This window comes from Natator depressus, chromosome 5 (genome assembly GCF_965152275.1).
Source record: "Natator depressus isolate rNatDep1 chromosome 5, rNatDep2.hap1, whole genome shotgun sequence".
Lineage (NCBI taxonomy): Eukaryota > Metazoa > Chordata > Testudines > Cheloniidae > Natator > Natator depressus.
In genome coordinates, this window is record NC_134238.1 from 36,932,398 (window position 1) to 36,959,439 (window position 27,042).

At 41.7% G+C, this 27,042-nt stretch overlaps 1 protein-coding gene across 8 annotated transcripts in view; it reads right to left on the reverse strand.

The window, feature by feature from the left end:
- Window positions 1–27,042, reverse strand: part of PDE4D (phosphodiesterase 4D) — a 1,096,073-nt gene that overhangs the window by 244,910 nt on the left and 824,121 nt on the right. Inside the window, exon 1 of one of the 8 annotated variants that reach the window (XM_074952582.1) lies at window positions 6,214–6,236. The exons of the other annotated variants lie outside the window; for them this stretch is intronic. The gene's annotated coding sequence lies outside the window, so the exon portion shown is untranslated. Of the gene's footprint in view, window positions 1–6,213; window positions 6,237–27,042 lie in introns of those variants that run through there. 8 annotated transcript variants of the gene reach the window in all.

A 27,042-nucleotide genomic window follows, 5' to 3' on the forward strand; every position in this document is an offset into this window, starting at 1 on the left:
AGAAAACATCCAAAAATATTTAAATAAATGTATTCTATTATTGTTTAACAGTGAGATTAATGACGATTAATTTTTTAAATTGCTTGACAGCCCTAATTTAAATATTAACTCAACTTTTGTGTAAAAGAAAAAAACTTGCCATCATGACGAGATTCGATTAATACTATACACAATGTTCTGGAAGTACTCACTCACATCTAAAAATGAACATGTTTTGGCTTGTGCCCCTTTGCAAACATTCAAGCAATTGAGTTTTATCATCACAAATGCTAGCAGAAAACAAACTGTAAGCTCACACAGTGGAGTATCTACAACTGAAGTGGTATGTTTATATGGGATGGGATAGCGCTTTACACAAAAAGGGAACAGCTTTCCCCAAATCCCTCAGCAGTATCCTGGCACACAGGTAATAAGCATTGGATCATGCCCTAAATGAGCAAGATATGGATCAGACCACATACTTAGCAGCTACAAGGGCATATGCAATTGTGTGAGAAGGCAAAGTTAAATCTAAATTCTGCACAATGCCAGCAAATCTATTTTCTTAAGGAATAAGGCCTCTTGGCAAGTCTTACATGACCCAAAAAGGTAAATGTTTAACTTTTTCTAAAATTTCTTAATCCTGTTTATCTCCCACTTCTCCCTGGGAGTTTCAAATCCCCAGGGACGTCTTTCAAGTATGGTACAAAAATATATATTGTGAGTTTTATATAAACAACCTCTCAAGTAAAGCAGCTCAAATTTTTTAAATCGACTATTGAATTTTTTGTGATCAGTCCCTGGTGGCTGGGAGCAGAGGGAAAACCATAAAATAACAATAACTACAACATATCTGAGAAATTTTGATTAATCAATTAATATAACAAAAATGGCACTCTGCTGGAGAACATTCTGCAAGCAGAAAACAAGGTTAAACTCAGAGCAAATTACTTGCTATGAATTATTCACTCAGTTCTAAACACAGCACAATAGACGTCAAGAGGACTGACTGTACAGTGCTCTAACATCACTATTTGACCTTCAATACTTTAGACTAGAGGCAGTGCTTGAACTGAATGGAGATCTAATTAAAAATTACCATTAGGCTTTTGTACAAAAATGCAGACTTAGAATTATCATCAGGTTTTACTTCAGGTCTTATCATGTTTGTAATAAACTAGGGATGAAACCATGTCAAAATACACACACCACACCACATCTATAATGGCTGTGGTAACTGTCTACCACTATTCAAGGTAAGCTGTATCTTTGACTCCTGACTCAGCCCCTCCATGGGTCCCTCTTTCAAGTGACAGGCCCAACTCTTGCACATCTCTTAGCGTGGAATCCTGAGACTCACACATTTTTAGACTGGGTGTCCAGATTACACCACAGCAAGTCCAGATGTGTTTGGCTCCTGCGCTAGAGATTTCCTTTCTGGAGCTATGAGTTCATGCAGTCCTACCGAACTACTTCTTCAAAACAAAGTATTATTTATCTATCCATAGGAATGTAGCAGAGAGAAAAGTGTTAAAAAGGTTAAAACAACAAAAAAGGCCTATGAGTATTTTATCTTACCTAAGCTTAGCATTTCCCTCAGAATTTAGGTAGGCCTGACTTATCTCTGGTAACTCAACATTGGTGAGAAGAGGGTCAGTGTCTCCTCAGCAGTCCTTCTGGTGTTCTCAGCTTCAGAGCTGAGGCTTTTAACCTCTTCCAAGCCCTTTGTTTCATTTTACCAGCTTGGATTTCCCTCCTCCTCTTGGGGTTACCAGATAGCCTGATGATCAGAGCATGATGGGGGTAAACCTTCACAGGAATTGACACCTGTGTTGTTTCTTAAGTATCAGTGATTGGGTTATCTACAGCCACTGACTCTGGGTGTGCAAAAAACCACCCAGGAGTAAGTTAACTCCTTGCACCCATGTAGCAGACAGCATACTCAATCCGCAGTAATCAAACAGACAAAGGCACATATAATATTCATAATAATAACAGACATTTCCCACTTTTTTCACAGTAATAAACAGACAACTCATTTACAGTAAATGAAATATATTTCTCTAGTCAAACAAATAGAATTCAAACCATCATTCATTCAGAAATTCCTCAGTGTCTGTTTGCTCAAGTGTCATAGGAAAAAATGAAAGGGAAGGTGGGTCAGATCCATTGCCCAGTATACAAATGAGATGTAGAATGAGATTAAATCTTGAGCAACATTTTCCCACCAACTCTCAAATCACTTTTAGCTAAACAAATACTGTAGGGAAGTTTAACTTTCTTGCTGGGTCAGACAAAGGAACAGCACTTGTCACCTTGTTGTCCATGAGTCACCACAAACAGCAAAGCAGGTTTTTCTTTTCCCGTTATTACCATCAACAGTGAAGAGCTTTCAAAAAACCCCACAACCCGATTTTCTATCATTGTAAAACTAATAGGATTAAAGCAATAATTGCACTCACTACGCAATTTCTAATTTTTAAAACATTTCATTCATTCTACAGGCACTCTTTACTCACAAACATACATGCACGTCCTTACCTATCATAGATATAGCATGTGTGCCCTGCACATGGCTTGATCAAACCAAATATCCAGTGGGACCGGCCATTAACACGCTACAAAGGTGACAGGTAATATAATGTATATATAATCCCAACTATACAAATAAAATGATGGGGTCTAAATAAGCTGTCACCACTCAAGAAAGAGATCTTGGAGTCATTGTGGATAGCTCTCTGAAAACATCCATTCAATGTGCAGCAGCAGTCAAAAAAGCGAACAGAATGTTGGGAAACATTAAGAAAGTGATGGATAATAAGACAGAAAATATCATATTACCTCTATATGAATCCATAGTACACCCACACCTTGAATACTGCGCGCAGATGTGGTCGCCCCATCTCAAAAAAGATATATTGGAATTGGAAAAGGTTCAGAAAAGGGCAACAAAAATGATTCGGGGTATGGAATATCTGCCATAGAAGGAGAGGTTAATAAGGCTGGGACTTTTCAGCTTAGAAAAGAGAAGACTAAGGGGGATATGATAGAGGTTTATAAAATCATGACTGGTGTGGAGAAAGTAAATAAGGAAGTGTTATTTACTCCTTCTCATAACACAAGAACAAAGGGTCACCAAATGAAATTAATAGGCAGCAAATTTAAAACAAACAGAAGGAAGTATTTTTTCACACAACCCACAGTCAACCTGTGGAACTCCCTGTCAGAGGATGTTGTGAAGGCCAAGACTATAACGGGATTCAAAAAAGAACTAGATAAGTTCATGTAAGATAGGTCCATCAATGGCTATTAGCCAGGATGGACAGGGATGGTGTCCCTAGCTTCTGTTTGCCAGAAGCTGGGAATGGGTGACAGGATGGATCACTTGATGATTACCTGTTCTGTTCATTCCCTCTGGGGCACCTGGCATAGGCAACTGTTGGAAGCCTGGTTACTGGGCTAGATGCACCTTTGGTCTGACCCAGTATGGCCATTCTTATGTTTTTATGTTATGTTCAGATTTAAAGTTGGCAAAGTTAATATAATCATCTATCAGAGAAAAATTACTATCCAAGTGTTTAGATAATATGGTCATAAAATATGGAGCATGACAAAGTAAACTTTTTTTCAATTTATCCTTGTTAGACATGGTGTCTGTGGTATCCCTCATGGCACGGCTGCTTTGGCTAATCTATAAAAATAAATCGGCTCCATCAGCTATTCAGGCTGACACCAGAGAACCTTGCTGCAGTAGCAAAACACTTAAACCGCAGAGTACTGCTTGTGGATGGTGACTTTGGAAAGACGATTTGCAGCAGTGCAGTCAGGTTTCCACTATACAATGCTGTGTCTCAATAGTTAATAGAGAGGACAAATAGCTCCCTTAAAATAGAATTATTTTGTGAGGTGCCAGTGGTGTCTTAGCAGTTTTGTTCCAGAGCACCATGACCAGGGATTCCCATGATACACCACCTCCCCTTACCAAGAGGGTGGTGCACCATCAGCAAGTTACTCCAACCAAGAACCTCAGGCTATATAGAATGGGAGCATGAGGTATTTGAACTACAACTCCCATGAGGCACTATTGCAGCATTTCCAAATGGAAGTATTTCAGTTTTTGATTTTTCACCAAAAAATTGAAATTTTTTGGTTTTTTTCTGTCCAGCTGTAATATTTATCTTTTTAAAATATTTGCAATGTTTTCTAAAACACATCTTCTTTGTTCTTTAAGCCTTTTCTTTCTTTTGGGTTTTGGACTATCTCCCTGTAGTTTTTACTGTCAGTGCTTGCCCTCTCTCTTCCATTCCACCCACTGGTCCTCTTGCTCTTCTCCTAGTCCCTCCTGATCTCCACTATCCTTAGTTATTTCAATTACTTAATGTTTTTTATCGTGCTTTAGAATGACGTGCTATATAACAGGTAAGTATTATTGTATAATATCCCTCCACTTGATCTTTCTCCTATGTACTACTCTCCACCTTGTACACTTACAGGTCTCACCACTTCATAACCCCCCAGCTTGGTCTTTTCCTCACCTTTTCACCACCCCAAGCCCTTTTCCTTCCCCTTACCTCTCCATCTTCCTCCCAGCCCTTTAAGTGCCGCTCAACTTTATTGGCCTCAAAAAATTTCACCTGTCTATTCTGCCCCGTTCACTGGTCTCCCCAGTTATTTTCCTCCAGGAAGAAGAGCAGCACCTTTCTGCCTTGCACACAGTACCAGTTCCAGGGGAGGAAGAAGCAGCTTTACCTCTAGTTTGAATAAAGCACCTTCTCTTCCACTGCACATGCCAAAAAGAGAAAGAGTGGAACCCAGCAGGCAGGGATTTTGAGGGAGCTGAAGTTTTGCCAGGCCGGAGCATAGAAAGCTTCTGATCCCAAAATCTTGTTCTCCTTTTCCAATACATGTGATCAAAGGATGATCAATGTGGGTGAAAGAAAGTAGAAATGGATGCCAATGACAGTGATGAAAATTGACAGAGACCACGAGTACTAGCAATATTTCAAACCCAATTCAGTGTTGCATAAAGACAATGTCAAATAGGTCAGCGGAAGACCTGACATATCTGTCTTTGCCTTTTGGGGGGCAAATTGTCACATGATATCACATCCCGCCCAAATTTGTGAAAATAAATTTCATAGCTCAACTTATCATATTGGTTACACTATTTAGATGCATGTGGTTTTCAAACTGTTCCTCAAAGGTCGAAAGTTCATCCTGTTATCAGCCTCAATTCTCCATTTCTTTATTTCAGCCATTAAGTTCTAGTTATACCCTTTCACTATAGCAAATATTTTTTCTCTTTCCTTGCAGTTTACCTTTCAAATATTTGTGGATTTACAGCTCTCCCCACTTAGTTGTTGATTAGCAAAACTATATCTATTTAATATTTTTAATCATTTATTTTAAGCCTTCCACTAGCCATTTGACATAGTGTAAAACATAAAGAAATGTTAAAAACAAATGAAACAGTCTTCCTTTAAAAATTTAAAGTTACCAAGTTGCTCTCCTCTTTTTTATTCTCTCCCCACCCTCTTTTAATATATAAACAATTTCTTTATCAAAATCACAAATTTCCTGCAAATAAACTATGTCCTTGACCATTTGCAATGGAAAATTTCTTACCTATTAATTTCCTTTCTGTGATTAATATCTCTACCAATCCATTAGTGATATGCTACTTCTCTCTAGTCTAGACACAGACCCGGAGAACCCTGAACTATAAATCAAGCCCATTCTCCATCCTACTAGGAGAGTACCTTCATAAGTGTTTAGATAACTAAGTACTTATTAACTTTGTAACCATTATATCTTAAATTTTTCATCCAGAACAAGAAACAAATGTTAAGCCACCCCTGAGGCAGTAAAACCTTAACCTTTGTTAAAATAGTAAACCAAATGAAGGTGACTCAGACTGAAGATGTTTATCAGTTAGGAAATTAAAAGCAACAGAAATTTGTCTGTGTCTCAAACACTTGCTTCTCACCACTACTAATATGAAGCAGCAGTAGTGAACTGAAAATGCCTTCTCAATGAAAGATACATAATCACAAATTTTATTTGGCTATAAAATGTTGTCTATGTCATAAAGTATATTTTTCTAATGTAAATTAAAAGTGGTTAACATGTTCTATCAATTATGAATTTTGTAGTCAGGTGGCTATAAATCATTCAAACTTTTAGACTTGGTTGGTAACTCATACATTTTCTATATCTATTTCTCTCTTATCTTACCAAAGCCTTAAATGACCTCTTTCTGGCCAAATCTAATCTTCATCTTCCTTGATCCCTTGTGCCTTTTGAAACTGTGAACCACTCTCCATTTCTTAAAATCCTGCCCTCCTTTAGCTTTCGCAACACCATCCTCTCAAGGTTGTCCTCAGAACTATGATCCTTCGTTTGGAGTTTTGTTTAGTGGATCCTTCTCTTTTCCTGTCTCCTTTTCAAGTGGGTATCTTCAAAGCTAAATCCCATGGCCTCTTGCTTTTTTCTCACTTCATCTTATCTCTAGATGTGCTTATTGACAAGCATATATTTGTGCTGATGACTCTGAATCCAGCTAATAGACATGTCTCCTTCCAGTGAATCCTGCGTCTCAGCCAGGCTTTCTGACATCTCCTCATGAATGTTCAACCAGAAACTTAAGGATAAAATGTCTAAAACTAAGCTTTAAATAAGTCTCTAAACCAGGGGTCGGGAACCTATGGCACGCGTGCCAAACACAGCATGCGAGCCAATTTTTAATGGCATACCGCTGTCTGCCGGACATGGGCAGACAGCAGCATGCACTAAAAATCCTGCCAGGCCCGGCCCGCTCTTTTCCGCCCACCGCTCTCTCCTTGCAGGGCAGGCGAGCTTCCCCCTCCCACCGCCTCTTCTTCCAGTGTGCTGGTGGCCTGCCCCTCCTTCTCTCCCTCCCTCCGACGGCCCTTGCTACAGAGAGGGAGAGGTAAAAGCGGAGCCACAGCGCGCTCTCTGCTCCGGGGACCTTGGGGAAGGGGGTGGAATCAGGACATATCCCCTCCAGCCCCCTGCCGTGAGCTGCTCAGGGCAGGGGGCTGGGAGCACCCCCACGACCCCAGCCCACACCCCCAGCCCTCTGTCCTGACCCCTGCACCCCCTCACACACCCCAGCCGTCTGCCCTGACCCCTGAACCCTCCTCACACACACCCAGCCCTCTGCCCTCACCCCTGCACCCCCCCACACACCCCAGCCCCATGCCCTGACCCCTGCACCTCTGCACCCCCCCCACAACCCCAGCCCTGACTCTGGCACTCCCCACACATACCCAGCCCCCTGCCCTGACTCCTGCACCCTCCTCACACACCCCCAGCCCCTGCCCTGACTCCTGCACCCCACACACATCCCCAGCCCCCCACACCCCATGCCCTGACTCTTGCACCCCCCACATCCCCACTCCCACCCTGAGCACCAAACGGGAGCTCCTGCACACACACACACACACACACACACACACACACACACCCATTCCCACCTGCACCCCTCACACCAAATGGGAGCTGCCCAGGTAAGCGCTCCACACCCAAACCTCCTGCCCCAACCCTGAGTCCCCTCCCTCATTCCAGCTCCTGGCCAGAGCCTGCACCCCAACCCCCAGCCTGCTCCTTCACCCCCAGCCCTGTTCTCAGTGCACTCCCAGCCTCAGCTCAGTGCAGAGAGAGAGGAAGAGAATGGGCTAGAACCAGGGAGAAGGTAGGTACCTACTCTATTTGGGCAGGGCCGGGATCCCAGACCAGCAGCAGGCTGAGCAGGGCCGGCAGCCGGGACCCTGGCTGGCAGGAGCCAGTGGACAGAACCCCGGACCGGCAGCGAGCTGAATGGCAGTGGGCTGAGCGGCTCAGCCCACTGCCGGTCTGGGGTTCCAGCCACCGGCCCCGCTCAGCCCACTGCTGGTCTGGGGTTCTGGCTGCTGGCCCCTTGCCAGCCGGGGTCCCGGCCACAGGTGAACGGAACCCCAGGCCAGCAGCGGGCCGGCAGCGTAAGATCAGCATTTTAATTTAATTTTAAATGAAGCTTCTTAAACATTTTGAAAACCTTGTTTACATACGACAATAGTTTTAGTTATAGAATATATAGACTTATAAAGAGAGACCTTCTAAAAAACGTTAAAATGTAGTACTGGCACGCAAAACCTTAAATTAAAGTGAATAAATAAAGACTCGGCACACCACTTCTAAAAGGTTGCCGACCCCTGCTATAAACCTTCCATCTTCTCAATTTTTCTGCCACCATGGATTACATCACATCTTTACACTCAGTCCTGTAATATGAGCATCACCTTTGACTCAGCTGTCTCTCCTGATCCACACACCCAGGTCATGTCCAAATCTTGCTGCTCCTAGCTACATAATACTTCTAAGATTCAGCAGTTTGTGTCTGTCCTGACTTGCAAAGTTCTTGTTTAGGCCCTAGCCATCTAACTCCTCAACTTTCTGGCCTTGATGCCCCTTACAAGCCCATTAAAAATACTGCCACTAATATTACCTTTGTGGCATTATCTTTCTGAAAAATTTTCAATAACATCACTACCTCTGGGTGTGTCTCTACTAGCTCCCTCTCCTCCATTGTATCAGACATTAACACCTTGTCTTTTCCCTTCAGACCCGTGACCATTTAGCTTTACCCAATCTACCAGATCTACTAGTTTATCAAGTAGTCGACCCCTGCCTTTGCTATGCCAATAATGGCATCCTGAATCACCAGTCTGACTCTTCCTCCATGCTTTCTCCCAAGGCACCCACATTCATGGAAAAATTTTCTACTGAGTTTCACAGAGCCACACCATATCTGCTTTTAAATTGCTCTTTCAAACATACTTTTGCTGTAATGCCTACAAATTACACTGTCTGATACTGGCAATGACAAGCTTCAACTTCTGTTTCCTGTATGCTGTCAGGGTGAAATCCTGGCTCCACTGACGTCAATGGGATTTTTCTCAATGACTTCAATGGGGCCAGGATTTCACCTTCTTTCTTTTACTGTTACTTCTTCCTTCCTATCCATCTTTACTCAGTTTGTCTGTTTCACATAGATACAGACATCTAGGCCAAGGACTGTCTTTGTTACATGTCTGTACTCCACCTAGCATGATGTGACCCTGTTCCCAGGTACAACCATAATACAAATAAAAAACAACAATACATAATATATGTATAGGTTCCATCTGGCATGAGTTTGATGGTCACAGACTTATTCTCTCTAAGGGACATATGTGGTCGAGCAGATCCGCAAGGATTTGAGGCATTTATATACAAGGAATTACTTAACTTCAAAACAAATGTTTAAGTCCTTTATTGAATCAGGGTCTAAATGGATAAATCAGTGTCAAAGTGGAGTATATTACTACTAAAGATGTTTGAACTCCTGACTCTGCTATTCAACTCAACAGAAACACAAAAGCATTCTCACACAGTGAGGAGGGAGGGAAGTAATTTGCAGGTCAGGATAGGGACACGGGATATTAGTATTATGTGTATTAGATATGGCCTTCAGTTTGCAGTGCGAGAAAATTCAGTTGTTTGAAAAAAACAATAATATCTAAAAGGAGAACAATATTTTAGCATATATTTTAAAATAAGTTGAAATTTAGATTGAAATCATTACAAAATTTCTACTAATTGGTGTCATAGGAAACTATTTAATTAGTGCCCCAAGCAGCATGCATGCAGGAAGCGAGTTCCTTGTTGATTTTGGCTGCTTTAGGGTTTATCTGGACAGTATTTCAATGAGCTTGCAGGAGCGCTGGAAAAAATAATGTCTGATTTTTAAAATTCTATTATCAGCACTTTACATGTTACTTTACAGCTTTTTCCAAATCCAAATGTAGATTAGGCAAGTAACTATAGCATGTTGCAGATGCCATTCTATATATTGGGTTTGCCCTTCACCTTTAAATCATCACAATATTGAAAATGTTAGTGAAAATAAGTTGTTCCTAAATTTCTGATTTATAAACACTAATTGGCAATGGCATTTAAAGGGCATTTCACAAAGATTTCTCAAGTTTATTAGTCATTCTAATCTACAAAAAAATATAGGAAAGGCTCTTTTCTTCAAAACTAGCATAACACTGCTAAAACTGCTTGCAGAAAATGATGCCTACTCTGACATTACAAGGACTGTTACTTAGAGACTGTTTAGATAAAATGTTGGTTCTAATAATGGGGGGACAATGTGTATACCATTCTCCATGCTCTCACGTATATTGATTTATCTAATAATCATCATTTAGTATCACCAAAAATGTGTCAGGAGCTTTTTAAAAAGAAAGGGAGATAAAGCCTCTGTCTGAAGAATGTAAAGGTTAAAACAATAACATTCATTCTCAATATTTGATCAACCACTATATACTTATGTAGCTGGACTTACAAGTAGAGCAATTACTAGAAAATATCAGATTCCTTATTGGGAGATAGTGTTATATTATCTCCCATTCCTGAACAAATAAAGTGCTGTAAATAACTTTGATATCAATGCACTGGTTTCAATAACATTAATAAGTCTATTTTGAGGATAGGGAGGGAAAAGGTTAGAATGAAAGGCATGTGAATTTAGTACTTTTGACAGTTCTGGAGGTTTATCCAGGGCTGATCAACACCCAATGAAATAAGGTAAAAGTGATTTTTTTAAAAAAATGATTGACTTGTTTTCTTTCAATTATGCTTGACTATTCTGTGGAAATCAAAAACAAAAAACATCAAACAGTTGGCTCTTAATAAATAAATAAGTCAAATAAAACATTTTTTTGTTTGTTTGTTTTTATTTTTTGGTGATGAGAGAAGTAAATAACAGTTATATTTTACCTACAAAATTCTCATGCCAATCTAGTAAAATATTGCATAAAGTAGCAGAAAATATGGTTAATAAAAATCTTTTAAAAATGTATTCAGCAATGACAATGTGCTTGTTGTTTTACAAACATTTAACTATGAACCTTAATTATTCTAACCTTATTTACCCAAAACAAAGTTATATGCGTCTCTAGTAAGCTTGCCACCTCCCATACACCCCCTTGTGGCTAGGATCACATTACAGGCAGCCTGCCTCAGTTCCCCCTCTTGGACTGTTCAAATAAACTGCCCTTCAGTTGTTTTTTTGGTCAAAAATACCTCTCCTTGAGGGGCTGGTTTATTAATATAAAATAAACGGCAAATAAAGCTCAAAATTCCAACCAAAGGACATTCCTATGTCCACACAACACAAGGTTTCTCTTTCTCCTCCCTGGGCTTCCTGCCTGGGACTTCTTCAGTCCCTCCCCTGCCTGAACAGGGCCTCTCCCAAGTCTCCCTGCCTAGAGAACCTTTTAGTCCCTACTTCGCTTGGATAGGGCCTTGCTGACTGGGCAAATCTACATTCGCATATTATTATGTTCTATGTAGTTCATATTGACTGTTAAATTACCTACAAAAAGAGAATAATCGAGAACTAGAGAAACACAGATTGTAACTTGTGTTGTGTGGATTTAGGAATGTCCTTTGATTGGAATTTTTAGCTTTTATCACATAAATATGCAGAATGCACAGTCCAGAGAAAAGGAGGAAGTAGAAGTTATCAGACTGTTTGTGGCAGCATCTCTTTCATTTGGCTGTTCTGCTGTTGTTATGCAGTTGAAGAGCCTAGGTGCTCAGTACAGAGACTGTACTTTAAGAAACACTAATCACATCTTCACAATGTTGTTAGAGTTGACCCAATAATTCTTGAATTCTTGAGCCAATAGTTTATTTGCACAAATGCAGGCTCTAGGATTCTGCTCTTAATCTCTTAGAAAGAAGGAAGGTCAGTGAGACTAGTCCAATTAGTTTTGTTTGCTTTGGAGAGAAATCCTCCATGTGTGATATTTTCCTTGTATAAATTGTACAATTGCTTTGTAATTCAGTTCAGCCAATAGCTGAAAGGAATGGATTCTCTATGAGTCTTAAATATCTATACATTGTGCAAATCAGGGTGTTCGTTCTTTCTTTCTTCTGTGTGAACTGGTAGCGTACATTGTCAATTTCCAACCACCATCATGAAATTTTACTTCTACAGTGTAGTTACAGAACACATCATAAATCAGTGAAATACTACATGATCTCACTGTTGTGTTCCAAGGCCAATAGAAGGACCAGACTACAGCTACGCTCTCTACAGGAACATATGTGTAAGCGGGGGAATAGTCCCGCTTCTGCACTACCCCGGTGAAGTGGGCTAGCGAACGGATCTGAGTCCTCGCTCCCACTTCCTTTACCCAGTGGCCTCCCTGCCTTTGAGGACTCCCCTTCCACTCTCCTGTCTGGCAGAGTCCTCGCAACTCCAACAAGGCTGGGCCCAGGATTCCTGGGGGGCTCAACCCCCAACCCTGCTGTGGTCACCTAGGACAGGGGCCAGGGTGTCCCCACTCTGTGGTACTCTCTCTGCACTGGGCACTTCTCTGACCCACTGACCATTACATACAAGTTAAAGCAAATGCAAGTTATTTATTCAACGATTAATTTTAAAAAGAATAAGGGAAAATGGGAAAGGTTAAAGGAAATACATCAACCCGCTCTGTGGCAGGGAACATCACAAACAGTGTCTCTGGAATGTCAGTGCAGTTCACAGTCTGCTCCTTGTAAGTCCCAGGCTGCCTTCTCAGGCCCTGGCTGTGCTGCAGGGATGCTGTGGGGTGGACACTTGCTCTGGTGGTGGCCACACGCTCTCAGGCTCTAAGTGGTAGGATCCTTCTTCCCAGTGTCGCCCCCGCCCTGTCGGGGTTATGATCCAAGCCTGGCCTGCAGAGCCTCTTGGCTGAGGCATCTCCCTGTGCTGGGTCCACTGCCCAGGGTCCCCCTCGCTCTCCCCAGCTGCTCACCGCACCCAGCTCCGGACTGTTCCACCCCCAGCTCCCCCACTGTCTCAGCGCTGCTGCTGCTCTGCCTCCAGCTCCCTGGGCTGCTTCTTTGGCCCCTCTGCCTCTGGTTGCTGCAGCTCTGCTCCCAGGACAAGTCTGCTCTGCAGGCTGCTTCCGTGACTCTGCTCCCAGCACTGACCTGCTTCCTGGGCTGTTTTTCTGGCCCCTCTTGCTCTGGCACAGCTCTGCTCCCCAGCTTAGCTTGGGCCCCTGCTTTCTCCTTAGCTTGGCCCCACTCTGTCTGACCCAGGCAAATCCAGCTCACATGGAGGACGGGACCTCCCTGGCCTCCTGACTCCTTGATTAGCCGGCCCGTCCTGTCATTCAGGCTGACCTGGGACATTGGCCTCTCCCCATTGTTCCTGGGGGCTGTCAGTCTCAGGGTCCTGATTCCCCATCGACCCTTCCCCCTTTTAGTACTGAGAGCTAGCAACTGAAACACCCCCACTGAATGTTAGTAAGGGGGCAACAGCCCCCGTACACATGCTTCAAAGTCTAGATTATACTAGTACTATTACCACCTAACTCTTATACTGCACTTTTCATCAGTACATCTCAAAGCACTTTACGACAAAGGGCAGTATCATTATCCCCATTTTATATTTATTTGACATTTTACACTACTGTACATGTATATAGCAATCTCACACACCTCTAGAAAAGATCCCAACTTGCTTATTGTGAAGAAGGTGGGAGATATTTGTATATTTCATTATTATGATGTGTACCTCTGTCTATTTGATTGCTATCATGCTGTCTGCTACAGGGGTGCAAATAATTAACTTAGTCCTGGGGGGTGGGTTTTACACATTTTCAGGAAGGCAGGCACTGGTAGTAGATTGCCCACTCTCTGATAAGCATCAAGACCTGTTGTTTTGTCTCTGTCCAAAGGGAGAACAATCACCCGCATTTTAGGACAGAGCTAGGGCCTTAGCAGGACAATGGAGATTACCAACTGAAGACTATTGACTTGCTAATGACTCTAATCCACAGTAAGGAACACAGAAAGTTGGAGAATTACAGAGTGGAAAAAAAGTAACAGGGGAAGAACAGGAAGAGACAATGGGCTAGAATTACCTGTTCAAAGAAGACTCTCTGGAGCAGAAGGGAACAGAACAAGAGGAGAAGGCTGAGCAGGAGGGGCAGGGATGACACTGGGACATCCTAGAAGGACACTGATTAAGACCTAATGGCTCCCAGGAGGTGTGAAGAAACTGAGGAAAGGTTTTGCATGCAGGTATTAGATATATTTCCATAGATCTATGTATTTATTGTGTTATCTCTATGAGTAAAGTGTGTAGGAGTGCCTTTGCAAAGTATGTGTCACTTGCTTTAACCATCATGAAGTCCCCGAAGGGATGAACTATAAACTGGAGGGGCCCATCAGTGTTGCGCTCAGGATAAGGTAGGTGTGAGCTACTGCGGAGACCTGGGCATCAGCTCTGGTCTTGAGGCCTAGGACAGCTGGGGCACAGGGTCCCACAACAAAAGAAGGGTACCAGCACTGTCTGTCCCCCAGTAGTGTGCCTGACAGGCCAGACTTAGAGACACTGTCTGGATGCTGCTCTGACTCAGCTGACCTAAAAGTATATTAGTTCCAAGGTTTGGATCTAATTTATCAGCCTGGTGGCTGTCCACAAGGGGGAGTTCAGCCAGGGCTATAACACTTATAGGCTGTAAAAATACCACATCAGTAAAATGTAGCCACCTCTAAGGTGGAGAGTGGGAGGTACTGGCACCCTGGCTCACAACAGTGCAGAAAGGAGAAATTTTGGCTGTGGATACCAAGAGTGGTCAGGATTTAATTTCTTTAAGGTCTACATTCCAAAGACCCTTCCTCCCAGTAAACGTCATGGTACTTAGTGTATCTACATTGGAAAGATGAAGGGTTCCATGTACTCTTTTGAGATTTGGGCCTATGGCTTTTGGGAATCTAGGGATTATAATAAATCAGGATTTGCACGCATAAAGTCTGAAAATGTCAAACTTTTTGTAGTTACTGGTTTTGTTTCACATTCCACTACACCTCCATATTTCCCCTTCTATTTCCCCATTATTTCAGATAGATACACCAGAATGTTCCTACATTTTCTATATATTTGTATATTTAAATATTTTAAACTAATAGTAACAAAACATGCTTTTCTAAAATGCAGTAACCATTAAACTGAAGGTAAAGTTTCTGAAATAGATCTGATTAATGTTACTCTCTCTTCCCCATCTCCCAGAATTTCCACAGCACTCAGTGTATTTATTATGTTTTGAGGAACTAACCACAGCATGCTAAAATTCTCTACACAGTATAAAGGTCATAGCTTCCTCCCCTGCCCTTCATTTATAATCTAACACAGTCTGAGACAGAACAAGAAAAGCTAAAAGTTCAGGTTAAAGGTAAAGAACTCACAATGGAAAACACCAAAGTGATGAACAATGTCCAGCCATATAATTTCTCTCCTGTTTAATCATTTTTTTAATGATCAATACAAAGCTCACATCAAAGATTTCTTATGTACAACAAAGCATACTGAAAAGTCTACAAACAAATCCATCATCTCTACAAAGATTCAATTTTTAATTTATATATTCAACCAACTATTTGATACTCTTTCTGGTTTCTATTTAGGATGATAACATATATCGGCCAATCCCATCATGAAACAACATCTCAGAGGCCAGCTGTGCAAAGTGAGTAGTGAGTGAAGACTTTCACTACTGGTGGGAGTCACAAGGAAAATAATTGCTCTTTAAAGACCTTTGAATGATAGCATGCATTTACCCTGAGGGACTCCTTCCCCCTAATACAGTCTTTACTATTCCTTTGCTTATCCAAAGGATTTGAAATACTGTAAAGAGAAAACTTCATTTAAAAAATACCTGAAGACGCCTTCCCCTCCATTATGTGGCACTATTCTTGTTTTAATTTGGCATAGGTTTTTGTCAAAAAATTTCAAGCAACAAGCCACTGTTCACAACGTCACAATTTCACATTTTGCATTGCCAGGTATGTCTCCCTAAGATTAGTGAGATATATCTTTTGAGCTGTAGTATAAGTAACATAACTCTATCTATTTACTTCTCACCCCTCATTTCATTCCATAGCCCCTACTTGTTCCTTATTCCTTACTCTCCTCTGGATGCTTCCATTCTAATTTCTCTCTGTCTGGTTCTTCCATTCTCAGCTTCACCCTTTCTTTCTTCACTAGGAACAGTTTATATGGTACGTCTGGTTTAGTATCTTGAGACGCTTGAACAGACTTCTGCACTTCCTGAATACTTATCGTCGTCCCTCTCCTCCTTCAGATCCTTCTCTTTTGTGATGATGTCATGCATTTCACTGACTTCCTCCCCAACAATCTCTCCATACCTATTTGTCTTTGAACGGCATTCACATGTACCATATTTGTCTGAGCTAGACTGCAAGGTCATTGGAGCAAGGACTTGTCCTGCTACATGTTTAGTAACACACAGTTTATACTTACAGATATCTATAAATAATAATGAATAAAACAAAATTCAAGAGTCCCCCTATAGTTTTGGGGTTTGAGTTGTGAAGCTGACATCTTACTGCACACTCCTTCTATCCCAATTCTTTCCTTATTAATGCAAGAACAAAATTAATATGCTGTTAGTGCACCTGACTTAAGAACCTTCCATCTTCATTTGCCTCCATTTCTTTTTTTGTGAATGCTTTGAGTGGTACAGTAGGAGAGAGGCATCCCTCAGGTCAGTGCACATAGAAGAACATGGTGAAAGGATGTTAATGAAGCATGACAAAGCAGCGGAATTCCAAAAGCATGCATTCGTGCATAGAAAAAAAACAACACTGAGTTCTTTCCCTGCCAAGAAGCTTACATCCTACATGCACACAAATCAGCCACTGAAGTTTTAATGAAACAGGTCAGGGAGCTGCAAAGTAGTTAACATGAGACATTTACTTCCTAAATGTCTATACTGCTACCCAAATAGATAGGTTTCTTATAACTTGCTGTCAGTGGTTCTCAAGCTTTTTGGGCTCAGGACCCACTTGTAAATGTTTATGGCCTGTCTCAATCAAGTAAATAGCGTGGGGGTGGAGGCCCTGGGGTGGTTTCAGTCTGTTCCTTCCCCCCAGGGCTGGTTGGGTCCTGCCCGGCACTCATCCCACAATAGAGGCTCCTGCAGCTCCTGTGCCGTGGGGCTGGCTGGGTTTGGCTCTCGGCTTTGGGTGTTGTAACCTCTGGGTTGCAGCACTGGTCAGGTTTGGTCCTGCTCCCTGACTGGAGCAAATTTGTGTGAGTGAAGTTGTGACTTGGCTACAGAGGTTGCAGTGCCACTCACTCAAATTTGGCCTACCCAGACTCTTGTCATCATGATGGCTGGGCCAAACTTGATTGGCGCTGGGACTCCAGCAGTTGGAGTGCCTGGAGCAGGGAGGCAAGCCCAGCCAGCCCTGTGGGACAGGAGCCACAGGAGCTGCCACGTGACCCTTTGAAACTGGGTGGGTGAGATTCGGTGGCCTGCATTGTGCAGGAGGTCAGACTAGATGATCATAATGGTCCCTTCTGACCTTAATATCTATGAATCTATGAAACATTCTAGTGACCCAATTTTGGGTCCCGACCCACGAGTTGAGAAACTCTGTTGTAGCTATGTTGTACACAGATGCTTTTTCATGTCAGAAAGATGGTGGGAGGGGGAGTTATTTTTATCTGAGGTAACCGTTCTGGCAATCAAAAGTTCAGGCAAACAAAACAAGGAAAGTTCTCTCTGGCTCAGGGAGAGACCATCAGGAGTTCCAGTTCCTTCCACAATCTTTTCTGTTATGAAGGAGGAGACTGTTTATACCCCAATCCCTGTACCTAGTAAGACTTCCTGTGGAGGCCAACACACCTCAGCTGCCCCAGGTCTGTATCTCTCTGGAGTGTTCCTGCCTGAGATGAAGGGGAGCCTTGCCCTGACAACACTTAAAGGCTCCAGTCCTCGGCCCTAGATAGAGTCAGCAGCTTGAGATCACTCTCAAACCATAAACTACCAGCTTGGAACCAATTTCTTCCTCTTAAAGGTTGTCAGTTTTGACCGACAAATCTGTCTTTGTTCCTGCATTGGGGTTGTATGGACTTGGAGACTTCCCTCCTCAGACTTAAAGGGCCAGTATACACAATTTAAAATTGTAAACATCTATTATTTAGGGTTTTTTATACCTATCTACTATCTAGAAAGTATAAATCAAGGCCCTTATCCTGCAAACATTTATGCACATGGGTAAGGAGGGTGGTGAAGCACTGGAATGTGTTACCTAGGGAGGTGGTGGACTCTCCTTCCTTTGAAGTTTTTAAGATCAGGCTTGACAAAGCCCTGGCTGGGATGATTTAGTTGGGAATTGGTCCTGCTTTGAGCAGGGGGTTGGACTAGATGACCTCCTGAGGTCCCTTCCAACCCTGATATTCTATGATTTCCTCTTTTACTTTCTCCGGTTACTGCCATTTTCTAAACCTTTGTGCAGATGGGAAAAGGGGAAGCCAGCAAACTTATTATTTTATCCAGCAAAAAGATGAACTGAATGTCTCAATCATTCCACCAAAGAGCACTAATTCAGCTAGCACTTTTTTTCTGTTTTACACATCAAAAATCCAAGTAAACATGAAACTCTAAAGGTGAACCATTTAAAATATCTCCGAAAAGAGAGAGCCATTCCATCACTATTCCTTACTGCACTTCAGTGCATCTAATAGGCTAAGCATTAGCAGCAGCCTGTCAAGTACAGCAGATTGTTTATGTGCTTGAATGAATTCACACCAATGATAGGCCTTCTATTACATTGTGGCTAGGGTAAATTAGATCAGGATACAGTATTAGATACTGGATAATGCCCTGCAGTTTCTTTTCATTGTTTAATATAAGTAGACCTCCAGATTCTTCACTTTTGGGAAAAAAAAGCATCTACTAGTAGAGCTGTATGGAAATTTTTGTATATAAATTAAAAAGGGAAAACAACAAAAAAGTCCCATTTCATCACCAGCAAAAACTACCATTGGACATCACCTCAAAAGGGTAACTAAAGAGCAAAGGATAAATTCCTGGGGACACCATTTGCATTGTCTGAATTTTATCCTCCTTGTTAGAGAGGGAAGGAGCTCTCAGGTAGGCATCTCAGGTACTGGTTAAGAAATGTGCAGCAAGAAATGGCACATACACTCTAGCTAATGCTGTTTTCTTTCCTCTGTGTTGCCTTGGAATGTCAACACCGCAGGCTCATTTTTGTGACCTTGAATGGCAGGACATCTTTTTCTGCTTGTCAGTTCATGCCCACTAACATTACTTGAACAATATTTTCTTTGATTAAAAACAAAACACCTCCTTTAGAAACCCTTTGAGTATGTGCCAGAAGAGCACAATATTTGACTACAACTAGTTGAAACTTATCTCTGCAATTGATAGCAGGATTGAAACCAACCATGGCAGCACTGATTTGGAAAAGAGGTGAAGGGACTGTTACCAGAGTTAAAGGGGTTGTGACAGACATGATTATCACTGTCATTGCCCTAGAGGGAACAGAACTGCAGGAGCTGAGCTGCTGAGTAGTAACTGCTGAGTAATCATGGTTACTACCAGCCAGGCAACACTAGTGGCTTGAGACCTGAGCATACTTGATGGGACCAGGGGAAGTCGAAGGTGCAGTTTGCCCAGTAACTGTGACATTGGGTAAACATTAATATATTTTTAAAATAAAGTGTCTCTATCAATCTTACTAATAAGTACTCACAATAAAATTGAAAAACTTTTCAAATGTAATTTAATGTCACCACCTAGGCTGTGCGTCCTTTTTTTCTATTTTCTCAACTTGGACAATGAAATAGACCAGAAGGGAAACCTGAGGAAGATAGTGATGACCACTGGGTCACTATTAATCTCTGTGGGAACATTCTTGCTGTTTTCCAGTAGACAATGCCACAGATCTCCCAATAGTCCCAGCACATATACTTCCAAAACCACAGAGCTTCCACTGGGTTGGGACAAGAAGAGAATGCTGTCAGTTTCCAACAGATTTTGCTCATTAGTTGAGAGGAACATATGAAAAAAATAGGAAGTAAAACTTTACTGTACCAACAGGATTAAAGAGGGAGCGCTAACAATCTCAGGTTTCAGAGTAGCAGCCATGTTAGTCTGTATTCGCAAAAAGAAAAGGAGTACTTGTGGCACCTTAGAGACTAACAAATTTATTTGAGCATAAGCTTTCGTGAGCTACAGCTCACTTCATCGGATGCATTCAGTGGAAAATACAGTGGGGAGATTTATAAATATAAATAAATATAAATCTAAATCTCCCCACTGTATTTTCCACTGAATGCATCCGATGAAGTGAGCTGTAGCTCACGAAAGCTTATGCTCAAATAAATATAAATCTCCCCACTGTATTTTCCACTGAATGCATCCAATGAAGTGAGCTGTAGCTCACGAAAGCTTATGCTCAAATAAATTTGTTAGTCTCTAAGATGCCACAAGTACTCCTTTTTTTCTAACAATCTCAGACATCCAGACACAAAATAAATGTGTCACTACAGGGCCTACAAGAGGAAATAAAGTTAGAAAATATGGGGCACAACTCTCCCATGCCCATATTCATCACTCCATAACTTCTAAAATACAGAAGAAACAAGCCATATCAAGCTCACTTTATTATTATTGATTGATTACATAGCAGCAGTACCTATCAAGCGCTAGGTGCTTTTCAAACACATAAGATGACATAGTTTCTGCGACAGAGTGCTTACTGGTTAGAGTAGCTAAACAGAGATATATCTAAAAACCTAAAACTAAGATAGGCAAAAAGACTCACATAAAGTAGAAGCTTGATAAATATTACTTTGCTAATCTGCACTGTTCAATCAATTTTTATTATCAAGCTGTGATACTTACTGATAGGACACCAATTACTTTAGAATCTAGCTTTAAGTACAAATTATGAAAAAGAGAAGATAATAATATTAGCTCTGCATTTACCACTGAAGCTCAGCCACTTAATTCACTGGGATTTTTACTTTTTTAAAATTTCCTTCCCCCCTTTCTTCTTCTTTTTCCCATTCTTTCTTCTCCCCACCTCCCACCTCATCTTTTTTCTCAGTATTGAACAAAGCAAAAATGTACAGAATAATTGTACAAAGTACATTTTGTGAACAATTAGCCTTGCTTTTTTTGTGTGCATTCACTTATTTCCAAAATTCATTACATTCCAGTGGGTCTCCTTGTCATTCATCCTCAGTGATATACAGCATATTCTTAACTAGAATGACACAACATATGGAATAATGATGAAGCAGTATTAAATACAAAGTTAAATCTCCAGCACAGACTCTACTGGATTTGGGTTTATTTTTTAATTTTAAGGAGGCATTGATCAGGCCTACGAAAATCACTGGAAATGTGCGAAACATGCAATAGGTTGTCTGTACACTCTTGGCATGTCTTACCAATTATTTCCTTATTAAAATCCTGAAAAAAATAAATGTTATATTGAGACCTGTAATACCCATGGCGGTACCATTATGTATACTTGGAGACACAACAAACAAAATTACAGTAAGTGAAGCAGGCACAAAAGAGATCAGTCTATTAGCCAAAAAGTAATCGTAAGAGATTTAACAAGGAGCAGAAAAATCAGCAATTAAAGAACAGATCATAACTCCAATGAAACACAGTTATATTCAGGTTGCAGCATACATAAAATGTCAAGAAAAATCAAAATTGTATGCGAAACACGCAAATCAACAGACACAAGAAATATTTTTTTTTAAATGGAGGCAACAAATAGCCTTCTCCAACCTATCTAATGATATGGTCTATTCCTCTAACGCTTTCCTAAACTTTCCTGATTTATCCTGTGTGTGCAAAAACTAAAAATTAAAAATAAAAACCAGATTCAGGCCCCAAGAGCTTAAGTGTAACAGAAACAGGTGTGTATAAATGCTTCAGGTAAGATACATCACCAAGTGCAAAAGCAGCAGTAATAAGGGATTGTGTTCAGGATGAAACTGGCCCTAAGCATTCTCTTCCGCCAACATTATTCTGTTCAAGTTCTGGGGTAGCCTAGCTCTGATTTTGACCCTACTTACAAATATTATTTATTAAAAAAGCATATATCCCAAATGCTGTCCACGTACACTGAGAACTCTAGCTGTAGCATAAAACATCAAAAACATAAGCAACAAATGGCAATGTTAAAAAAAATCAAAAGTTTTTCTGTTAGTTCTGGTTTTCTGGGCTTAACATTTTGGGAAGTGATTCTACGCGAATAAGCATATACCATAGAATCGTAGGACTGGAAGGGACCTCAAGATGTCATCTGGTCCAGATTCCTGTATTCATGGCAGGACTAAGTATTATTTAGACCATCCCTGACAGGCGTTTGTCTAACCTGCTGTTAAAAATCTCCAATGATGGAGATTCCACAACCTCCCTAGCCAATTTATTCCAGTGCTTAACCACCCTGACAGTTAGGAAGTTTTTCCTAATGTCCAACCTAAACCTCCCTTGCTGCAATTTAAGCCCATTGCTTCTTGTCCTATCCTCAGAAATTAAGAAGAACAATTTTTCTCCATCTCCCTTGTAACAGCCTTTTATGTACTTGAAAACTGTTATCATGTCCCCTCTCAGTCTTCTTTTTTCCACACTAAACAAACCCATTTTTTTTCAATCTTCTCTCATAGGTCATGTTTTCTAGACCTTTAATAATGTTTGTTGCTCTCCTCTGGACTTTCTCCAATTTGTCCACATCCTTCCTGAAATATGTGCCGAGAACTGGACACAATACTCCAGTTGAGGCCTTATCAGCGTGGTGTAGAGCGGAAGAATTATTTCTTGTGTCTTGCTTACAACACTCCTGCTAATACATTGCAGAAGGATGTTTGGGTTTTTTGGAACAGTGTTACACTGTTGACTCATATTTAGCCTTTAATCCACTCTGACCCCCAAATGACTCAGCCAAATTGTGCTGTCTCTATTCAGCTGCAGATTCAATTCAATTCTATATAGGTTTTTCATAAAGTCCTCATCAACTTAGCAACTGAGCTCCTTCCAATAGTTCGTTAAGCCATGTGACTATGCATCTTCATGTGTTACTTGTGTAACACTGACAAACCCTGGTCGTCGGTGGGTGGAATCGAACCTAGGACTTCTAGAGCTTAATGCATGAGCCGCTACCACATGGGCTAAAAGTCAATTGGCTGTTAGCTAAGGCTGTAGAGCAGACTCATTTTATATCTCTCTCTAAGTGGTCTCGGTGCCACTAGATGGGACAGAACACCACACCCAGGAGGTGTGTGGGTTATACTTGCTCTTTTATCCTCTACTAGGGAGGCCACTTGTCTGGTTTTAAATCAGACAGTCCTCTCTTTGGTTTCTCCCCCATCCGGTACTGAGACAAAACTGGATGTTGTTTTGCCCAGTATTGACCAGGGACGCCATTTTGAAGAGCATGTCACTCTGCCCCTGGCGGCCTGACCTTGCACCCACCATGTGTGCAAGATCATGCTGGCGGGCAGGATGGCATGCACCTCAAAATGTACATGAAAGGTCACGCCAATGGAGGTTGGCTCACATCACTCCCAGAAGCACCAGAATGTGTGATCTTCCAGGAATTCATGAGTGGCCACCTTCTCCCCTCCCCAGAGGGATAAGCATGTGTAGTGGAGTTTCTTGTTCTGGTAGTGTGCGTCTTTTTATTTTATTATTCATATAAATATACCTGTTACTATGAGTTTACATGAGAGAAGGCAAGGTCAAAGAAATGTGCCTTGCACTTGGACCACAAAGTGGTGAGGTCTGCCATGGTCCTTAGTTCCTGGGAGAGTTCATTCCACAGTCTTGGTTTGCTCCCAGTTCTGTCTCCTGGCACTGCTGAGTTTTATTTTATTGTTCAAAGTTCTCTTTGTGCCAGAGAAGAGTAGTTGCTAATCACAGTCTATGTCCTGGAGCTTTAGACAATGTTTTAGATATTCTGGGCCAAGGTCATGCAGCACTTTGAAGATAAGGATTTAGACCTTGAACTGGATTCAAGGTCTAATTCAGTGTATGGACTGGAGGACAGGTGTGATGTGTTTACAGTAGCCTGTGTTGCTGTGGAGATGTGCCGCACCATTCAGAACTAGCTGGAATTTCCTAAGTGCTGGAGGATTCAAGCTCAGGTACACTGCACTGCTGTAATCCAGCCGAGAAGAGACAAAGCCATAAATAACTGAGGCCAGGTCACTGTCTGCCAGGATGGGATGGAGTTTCCTAGCCAAGCAGAGATGATAGAAAGCATTAGCATTACTTCCAGATGCTGCTAATTGAGAACTCAGCATCAGCAAGGAATCTAAGACTACCCCTAAACTATGATTGAATTGACCTTTTGTGGCTGTGTATTTCAACCAGTGGAGACTGCACCATGGCTGCGAGCTCTTCACAATGCCTTCCTCTACCCACCAGCATCACCTCTGTCTTGCTCGGGTTCAGCTTCAATCAGTTATTCATCATCCAAGAGCTGATCTGAACCAAGTACTGGGCCATCTTGGTGGTAGTGGTGTGATCATATGTGGTGAAGGATAGGTAGAGCTGTGCGTGATCTGCATATTGCTAGCACTTGAGTCTGCGTCGTCTGATCAGTTCACCTAATGGTTGCATGTAGATGTTGAAAAGGACTGGAGAAAGAATTGATCCTTGTGGAACTCCATAAGTGTGGGGTTGTGACCACATGCACCCATGTATGTATTCACACCCTACACACTACTGCAATTATAGTGGTACAAGATATGCCTTGTGAGGTATAATTTGGAAAACTAACAACATACTGATTATTAATATAATTATAAAATGCATCTGTTAAAATTATGTTAATCTATAAAGTCCTTCTGTATGATGTTATTAGAACCTGTTTAAGACTAGCCTAGGTAAAGGTGATAAACAGATCTGTCCTAAACAAAAGAATGTGGGTTTACTTCAGTTTACATATTTGCAGTAAACAAAGCAATCAAACTAAACCAGTGTGGGTTATCCTGATCCTAAACTTAAGAGACAGAAAATTAACATGGCTCTTGCACCCCAAAGAGACACAGGAGACTGAATCCCCAAAAGGCCTTCCTAACTTGTAAGACAAAAACAATCCCTTTGGGGATATAAGAAAAGATAGAGAGACTCCATCTTTATCCTTCACCTTAGGAGACAATGGAACAAAGCAATTTGATCTCTGTGAAGGATCCTGGCAGGCTGGCCAGTAAAAGCTGCAAGGAAACTTTGGGTGAGAAAAACAATCTTGAACAAAGACTGTATCTTACTAAATTACAGTTTAGTCTTTTAGATGTGTGTTTTCACTTTTGATTTGCTTGCAATCATTTCTACCTTTATCCCTGCCATTTCGTATCACTTAACCTGTGTCCTTTGGTTAATAAACATTTTACTTTTTATCACCTCAGTGTGGTGCTTAAAGGGAAGGGTGTATTTACACCAGTTGATAACCTGTGATATACTGATTCTTTAAAAGAGCAGGAAACTTAATATCTTCTGTAAATAAACAGTGGGAGGGGCTGTGCATTGCAGAGAAAGATCTCTGAGGAACTTGAGGGCTGTAGTTCATTGATTGTTACTTGCTAGACAAGGCTGGGAGAACTTTGAGGAGTTTGCTGGTGAGGAAGTCTGACTGATGTGGCATGGAGTTGACACATGGTCTTATCTCTAGCAAGGCACTCTGTTGCTGAGACAGAATGGTAAAATGGTGGCTCACTGCTCTGGGTATCCCCAGCAGTGTGATTCAGGGGTGTAGTGTGGAGGTGCAGTTTCCCATCACTATTCATTGGGAGCGTCCTTCCAGGAAGGACTCAAACTATTTTAGCATATTAACCTGGATCTCCTTCCACATTATTTAAGTCAGACTGCGGAATGTCGTGGTCAACAGTACTGAATGCTCCAGAGGGGTCTAGCAGGATGGGAATTGATGTCTGACCTATATCCACTGACAGGAGGAGATCATCTGACAGTGCCACTAAAGCAGTTTCAGTTCCATGTCCTGTTCTGAATCTAGACTGTGCCAGGTCTAGAAGGCTAGCTTTAATTAGATGAGCTTTTAGCTGGCCTATTTCTAGCTTCTCTGTGAGCTTGCTCAGGAATAGGAGGTTTGACACTGGGCGGTAGGTGGCTAGGACTGAAATATCCAGGGTGGGTTTCTCCCGTGTTGGTAGGACTACTGGATGTTTGAAGGAGGAAGGGAAGATTCCTCCTCTGAATGTGATGTTGGCTGTTTCTGTCAGGAGTGGCTCCAATTATTCATAGCTCCCTTTCACAAGCCAGGAAGGGCATGGGTCAGATGCATAAGTCTTGAGCTGAGACTCCTTTAGGGTGTCCAAAACTTCTTGATGAGTGAATGTACTGAACTGTGGGAATGAAAGTGGGCTGTTGGGTTGAGGCAGAGCAGATCCATGTTGTTTGAGAAGCCTTCCCAAATTTATGAGATCTTTTCAGCAAAGTAGGATCATAATTCTTTGCAGCACTTAGTGCTTGGCTCTGATGCAGATTGTAGGCATTCAGGATTGATGAAGTGGTTTACCACCTTGAATAGCTCTTTGGGGCAGCATTTGGCAGCTTCAATACAGATTGATAGGAAGGTTCTCTTGCCGTGTAATACAGCTTCAGCATAGGCTTTGAGAATGTTTTATGTTTCATCCTGTCTGAATCCACTTTGTTTTCTGCCATTGATGCTTGAGCTTTTGCCCTTCTCTCTTCATCCGATGCAGATCAACTCTCTCCCCGGGCAGAGCAAATGCAAATGTAGCAAATCCACATCTCCGATTCGTGGAGAGAGAGCATAGTCTCCACAACATTGTTTCCCTCAGCCCCTTAATAGACTCTTAGTAGATTCTTAATATGATTGGGGATCTGTGCATGGAGAAAGAATAGGTCAGGGGTAGGAGAGGGTGACGGTTTCCACATATTATCTCCTCAAAAAAGCCTGTGGAGATTTCCTGCCTAACATAATTTTGACACACAATAAGCATTTGCTTACGCACTCTCCTCCTAATATTGAGCTCTGGCTGTTGCGTGGTTGGGGACAGCAAGAAAGCCCTATCTGCTCTGCTCCAATGGAGACACAGTGCCTCCCTATAGATGGCCTTTGCATCTTAGGGAACAATCTAGACCTTAGTTCTGCCTCAGTGAGTACACAGACAAA